We start from the raw sequence: 8526 nt of genomic DNA, 5'->3' as shown, positions 1-8526 counted from the left end.
ATAAGCATGTTATAACCAACTATCTCATAACCATGTTATAATCAACCATGTTATAACCATGTTATAACAACCATGTTATAACCATGTTATAACCAACCATGTTATTATCATGTTATAACCACCCATGTTATAACCATGTTATAACCAGCCATGTTATAACCAACCATGTTATAACCAATCATGTTATAACCATGTTATGACCAACCATGTTATAAGCATGTTATAACCAACCATGTTATTACCATGTTATAACCAACCATGTTATTATCTTGTCATAACTAACCATGTTATAACCATGTTATAACCAGCCATGTTATAACCAACCATGTTATTATCATGTTATAACCAACCATGTTATAACCATGTTATAACCAACCATGTTATAACCAACCATGTTATAACCATGTTATAACCAGCCATGTTATAACCAACCATGTTATAACCAACAATGTTATAACCATGTTATAACCAACCATGTTATAACCAGCCTTGTTATGACCAACTATGTCATAAGCGTGTTATAACTAACCATGTTATAACCATGTTATAACCAACCATGTTATAACAACCATGTTATAACCATGTTATAACCAACCATGTTATAACCAGCCATGTTATAACCAACCATGTTATAACCATGTTATAGCCAAACCATGTCATAAGCATGTTATAACCAACTATCTTATAACCATGTTATAATCAACCATGTTATAACCATGTTATAACCAACCATGTTATAACCAATCATGTTATAACCATGTTATGACCAACCATGTCATAAGCATGTTATAACCAACTATCTTATAACCATGTTATAATCAACCATGTTATAACCATGTTATAATCAGCCATGTTATAAGCAGCCTTGTTATGACCAACCATGTTATAAGCATGTTATAACCAACCATGTTATTACCATGTTATAACCAACCATGTTATTATCTTGTCATAACCAACCATGTTATAACCATGTTATAACCAACCATGTTATAACCAGCCATGTTATAACCAACCATGTTATAACCATGTTATAACCAAACATGTCATAAGCATGTTATAGCCAACTATCTTATAACCATGTTATAACCAACCATGTTATAACCATGTTATAACAACCATGTTATAACCATGTTATAACCAACCATGTTATACCCAGCCATGTTATAACCAGCCATGTTATAAGCATGTTATAACCAACTATCTTATAACCATGTTATAATCAACCATGTTATAACCATGTTATAACCAGCCATGTTATAACCAACCATGTTATAACCAATCATGTTATAACCATGTTATAACCAACCATGTTATAACCAACCATGTTATTACCATGTTATAACAAACCATGTTATTATCATGTTATAACCAACCATGTTATAACCATATTATAACCAGCCATGTTATAACCAACCATGTTATAACCAACCATGTTATAACCATGTTATAACCAGCCATGTTATAACCAACCATGTTATAACCAACAATGTTATAACCATGTTATTACCAACCATGTTATAACCAACCATGTTATAACCAGCCTTGTTATGACCAACTATGTCATAAGCGTGTTATAACCAACCATGTTATAACCATGTTATAACCAACCATGTTATAATCAACCATGTTATAACCATGTTATAACCAGCCATGTTATAACCAACCATGTTATAACCAACCATGTTATAACCATGTTATGACCAACCATGTCATAAGCATGTTATAACCAACTATCTTATAACCATGTTATAATCAACCATGTTATAACCATGTTATAATCAGCCATGTTATAACCAGCCTTGTTATGACCAACCATGTTATTACCATGTTATAACCAACCATGTTATTATCATGTTATAACCAACCATGTTATAACCATGTTATAACCAGCCATGTTATAACCAACCATGTTATAACCAATCATGTTATAACCATGTTATGACCAACCATGTTATAAGCATGTTATAACCAACCATGTTATTACCATGTTATAACCAACCATGTTATTATCATGTTATAACCAACCATGTTATAACCATGTTATAACCAGCCATGTTATAACCAACCATGTTATAACCAACAATGTTATAACCATGTTATAACCAACCATGTTATAACCAACCATGTTATAACCAGCCTTGTTATGACCAACTATGTCATAAGCGTGTTATAACCAACCATGTTATAAACATGTTATAACCAACCATGTTATAACAACCATGTTATAACCATGTTATAACCAACCATGTTATAACCAGCCATGTTATAACCAACCATGTTATAACCATGTTATAGCCAAACCATGTCATAAGCATGTTATAACCAACTATCTTATAACCATGTTATAATCAATCATGTTATAACCATGTTATAACAACCATGTTATAACCATGTTATAACCAACCATGTTATTATCATGTTATAACCACCCATGTTATAACCATGTTATAACCAACCATGTTATACCCAGCCATGTTATAACCAACCATGTTATAAGCATGTTATAACCAACTATCTTATAACCATGTTATAATCAACCATGTTATAACCATGTTATAACCAGCCATGTTATAACCAACCATGTTATAACCAATCATGTTATAACCATGTTATGACCAACCATGTTATAAGCATGTTATAACCAACCATGTTATTACCATGTTATAACCAACCATGTTATAACCAGCCATGTTATAACCAACCATGTTATAACCATGTTATAGCCAAACCATGTCATAAGCATGTTATAACCAACTATCTTATAACCATGTTATAATCAACCATGTTATAACCATGTTATAACAACCATGTTATAACCATGTTATAACCAACCATGTTATTATCATGTTATAACCACCCATGTTATAACCATGTTATAACCAGCCATGTTATAACCAACCATGTTATAACCAATCATGTTATAACCATGTTATGACCAACCATGTTATAAGCATGTTATAACCAACCATGTTATTACCATGTTATAACCAACCATGTTATTATCATGTTATAACCAACCATGTTATAACCATGTTATAACCAACCATGTTATAACCAGCCTTGTTATGACCAACCATGTTATAAGCATGTTATAACCAACCATGTTATTACCATGTTATAACCAACCATGTTATTATCTTGTCATAACTAACCATGTTATAACCATGTTATAACCAGCCATGTTATAACCAACCATGTTATTATCATGTTATAACCAACCATGTTATAACCATGTTATAACCAACCATGATATAAGCATGTTATGACCAACCATGTTATAAGCATGTTATAACCAACCATGTTATAACCATGTTATAACCAACCATTTTATAACTAGCCATGTTATAACCAACCATGTTATATCCAACCATGTTATTACCATGTTATAACAAACCATGTTATTATCATGTTATAACCAACCATGTTATAACCATGTTATAACCAGCCATGTTATAACCAACCATGTTATAACCAATCATGTTATAACCATGTTATAACCAACCATGTTATAACCAACCATGTTATTACCATGTTATAACAAACCATGTTATTATCATGTTATAACCAACCATGTTATAACCATGTTATAACCAGCCATGTTATAACCAACCATGTTATAACCAACCATGTTATAACCATGTTATAACCAGCCATGTTATAACCAACCATGTTATAACCAACAATGTTATAACCATGTTATAACCAACCATGTTATAACCAACCATGTTATAACCAGCCTTGTTATGACCAACTATGTCATAAGCGTGTTATAACCAACCATGTTATAACCATGTTATAACCAGCCATGTTATAACCAGCCATGTTATAACCAACCATGTTATAACCATGTTATAACCAAACATGTCATAAGCATGTTATAGCCAACTATCTTATAACCATGTTATAATCAACCATGTTATAACCATGTTATAACCAACCATGTTATAACCATGTTATAACTAACCATGTTATAACAATCATGTTATAACCATGTTATAATCAACCATGTTATAACCATGTTATAACCAACCATGTTATAACCATGTTATAACCATGTTATAACCAACCATGTTATACCCAGCCATGTTATAACCAGCCATGCTATAAGCATGTTATAACCAACTATCTTATAACCATGTTATAATCAACCATGTTATAACCATGTTATAACCAGCCATGTTATAACCAACCATGTTATAACCATGTTATGACCAACCATGTCATAAGCATGTTATAACCAACTATCTTATAACCATGTTATAATCAACCATGTTATAACCATGTTATAATCAGCCATGTTATAACCAGCGTTGTTATGACCAACCATGTTATAAGCATGTTATAACCAACCATGTTATTACCATGTTATAACCAACCATGTTATTATCTTGTCATAACCAACCATGTTATAACCATGTTATAACCAACCATGTTATAACCAGCCATGTTATAACCAACTATCTTATAACCATGTTATAATCAACCATGTTATAACCATGTTATAACCAACCATGTTATAACCATGTTATAACTAACCATGTTATAACAATCATGTTATAACCATGTTATAATCAACCATGTTATAACCATGTTATAACCAACCATGTTATAACCATGTTATAACAACCATTTTATAACCATGTTATAACCAACCATGTTATACCCAGCCATGTTATAACCAGCCATGTTATAAGCATGTTATAACCAACTATCTTATAACCATGTTATAATCAACCATGTTATAACCATGTTATAACCAACCATGTTATAACCAATCATGTTATAACCATGTTATGACCAACCATGTCATAAGCATGTTATAACCAACTATCTTATAACCATGTTATAATCAACCATGTTATAACCATGTTATAATCAGCCATGTTATAACCAGCCTTGTTATGACCAACCATGTTATAAGCATGTTATAACCAACCATGTTATTACCATGTTATAACCAACCATGTTATTATCTTGTCATAACCAACCATGTTATAACCATGTTATAACCAACCATGTTATAACCAGCCATGTTATAACCAACCATGTTATAACCATGTTATAACCAAACATGTCATAAGCATGTTATAGCCAACTATCTTATAACCATGTTATAACCAACCATGTTATAACCATGTTATAACAACCATGTTATAACCATGTTATAACCAACCATGTTATACCCAGCCATGTTATAACCAGCCATGTTATAAGCATGTTATAACCAACTATCTTATAACCATGTTATAATCAACCATGTTATAACCATGTTATAACCAGCCATGTTATAACCAACCATGTTATAACCAATCATGTTATAACCATGTTATGACCAACCATGTCATAAGCATGTTATAACCAACTATCTTATAACCATGTTATAATCAACCATGTTATAACCATGTTATAATCAGACATGTTATAACCAGCCTTGTTATGACCAACCATGTTATAAGCATGTTATAACCAACCATGTTATTACCATGTTATAACCAACCATGTTATTATCTTGTCATAACCAACCATGTTATAACCATGTTATAACCAACCATGTTATAACCAGCCATGTTATAACCAACCATGTTATAACCATGTTATAACCAAACATGTCATAAGCATGTTATAGCCAACTATCTTATAACCATGTTATAATCAACCATGTTATAACCATGTTATAACCGATCATGTTATAACCATGTTATAACCAACCATGTTATAACAATCATGTTATAACCATGTTATAATCAACAATGTTATAACCAGCCTTGTTATGACCAACCATGTTATAAGCATGTTATAACCAACCATGTTATGAGCATGTTATAACCAACCATGTTATAACAACCATGTTATAACCAACCATGTTATAACAACCATGTTATAACCATGTTATAACCAACCATGTTATAACAACCATATTATAACCATGTTATAACAACCATGTTATAACCAGCCATGTTATAACCAACCATGTTATAACCATGTTATAACCAAACCATGTCATAAGCATGTTATAACCATCTATCTTATAACCATGTTATAATCAACCATGTTAAAACCATGTTATAATCAACCATGTTATAACCATGTTATAACCAACCATGTTATTACCATGTTATAACCAATCATGTTATAACCATGTTATAACCAACCATGTTATAACCAGCCTTGTTATGACCAACCATGTTATAAGCATGTTATAACCAACCATGTTATAAGCATGTTATAACAACCATGTTATAACCAACCATGTTATAACCAACCATGTTATAACAACCATGTTATAACCATGTTACAACAACCATGTTATAACCATGTTATAACCAACCATGTTATAACAACCATGTTATAACCAACCATGTTATAACCATCCATGTTATAACCAGCCTTGTTATGACCAAACATGTTATAAGCATGTTATAACCAACCATGTTATTACCATGTTATTACCATGTTATAACCAACCATGTTATTATCATGTTATAACCAACCATGTTATAACCATGTTATAACCAACCATGTTATAAGCATGTTATTACAGACTATCTTATAACCATGTTATTATCAACCATGTTATAACCATGTTATAACCAACCATGTTATAAGCATGTTATAACCAACCATGTTATAACCAACCATGTTATAACCATGTTATAACCAACCACGTTATAACCATGTTATAACCAACCATTTTATAACCAACAATGATATCACCAACCATGTTATTACCATGTTATAAACAACAATGTTATTACCATGTTATAACCAACAATGTTATAACCATGTTATAACCAACCATGTTATAACCAACCATGTTACAACCAGCCATGTTATAACCAACCATGTTATAACCATGTTATAACCAACCATGTCATAAGCATGTTATAGCCAACCATGTTATAACCATGTTATAACCAACCATGTTATAAGCATGTTATAACCAACTATCTTATAACCATGTTATAATCAACCATGTTATAACCATGTTATAACCAACCATGTTATAACCATGTTATAACCAACCATGTTATAACAACCATGTTATAACCATGTTATAACCAACCATGTTATAACCAGCCTTGTTATGACCAACCATGTTATAAGCATTTTATAACCAACCATGTTATAACCATGTTATAACCAACCATGTTATAACAACCATGTTATAACCATGTTATAACCAACCATGTTATAACAACCATGTTATAACCATGTTATAACAACCATGTTATAACCAGCCATGTTATAACCAACCATGTTATAACCATGTTATAACCAACCATGTCATAAGCATGTTATAGCCAACTATCTTATAACCATGTTATAATCAACCATGTTATAACCATGTTATAACCAACCATGTTATAACCATGTTATAACCAACCATGTTATAACAATCATGTTATAACCATGTTACAACCAACCATGTTATAACCAGCCTTGTTATGACCAACCATGTTATAAGCATGTTATAACCAACCATGTTATAACCATGTTATAACCAGCCATGTTATAACCATGTTATAACCAACCATGTTATAACCAGCCATGTTATAACCAACCATGTTATAACCATGTTATAACCAAACCATGTCATAAGCATGTTATAACCAACTATCTTATAACCATGTTATAATCAACCATGTTATAACCATGTTATAACCAACCATGTTATAACCATGTTATAACCAACCATGTTATACCCAGCCATGTTATAACCAACCATGTTATAAGCATGTTATAACCAACTATCTTATAACCATGTTATAATCAACCATGTTATAACCATGTTATAACCAGCCATGTTATAACCAACCATGTTATAACCAACCATGTTATAACCATGTTATAACCAACCATGTTATAAGCATGTTATAACCAACCATGGTATAACCATGTTATATCCAGGACGGTCGTTTGATGAACGCAGTCAACTGTTTTATCAAGGCTGATATTCTTTGGGGTGCTGTTGTTCGTCCGCAACTGCATACTTGCTGCCAAGTATGTGTGACCTACAAGTCACATATTTTAAACAATCAAGGCGGTATGGAGAGGAAGTACCAGAGCACCTCCATCTAGCCACCCGGTCCTCTCTCGACGCCCCTGCTTGGCTTCACTCAGTCTCTGTTGCACAATCGTATACCCCACAACCAAAAAGACCGGAACACCCTCCCCCAGTCCCCCGTCCAGCCTCGACACCTGTGGGTTGCGGGTTGTCAGTCTCTGTGGCGCAATCGGTTAGAGCTTTCGGCTGTTAACAACCAAAAAAGACCGGAACACCCTCCCCCAGTCCCCCGTCCAGTCTCGACACCTGTGGGTTGCGCGTTGTCAGTCTCTGTGGCGCAATCGGTTAGCGCGTTCGGCTGTTAACCGAAAGGTTGGTGGTTCAAGCCCACCCAGGGACGATATCACTGTTATTGCCAGGTAATTCAGAATGTTGCACAAAAGTGCAGTGCAACTGTTATGACAGTTATGTTGGTTATACCATGTTATAATCAACCATGTTTTAACCAACCATGGTATATC

At 32.8% G+C, this 8526-nt stretch overlaps 1 non-coding gene across 1 annotated transcript; it reads left to right on the top strand.

Annotated features, from left to right (window-relative positions):
• The first annotated feature begins 8331 nt into the window (after positions 1–8331).
• trnan-guu (transfer RNA asparagine (anticodon GUU)) lies at positions 8332–8405 on the top strand. The gene has a single exon. It is a non-coding gene; the product is annotated as a tRNA-Asn (tRNA).
• The last annotated feature ends 121 nt before the right edge of the window (positions 8406–8526 follow it).

Source organism: Rhamphochromis longiceps, linkage group LG3 (assembly GCF_057381845.1).
Source record: "Rhamphochromis longiceps isolate RC_006_pf linkage group LG3, R_longiceps_female_GT1.1, whole genome shotgun sequence".
In the NCBI taxonomy this organism is placed as follows: domain Eukaryota; kingdom Metazoa; phylum Chordata; class Actinopteri; order Cichliformes; family Cichlidae; genus Rhamphochromis; species Rhamphochromis longiceps.
The sequence above is the reverse complement of the archived record's forward strand: the minus strand, read 5'-3'. Positions and strand labels throughout refer to the sequence as shown.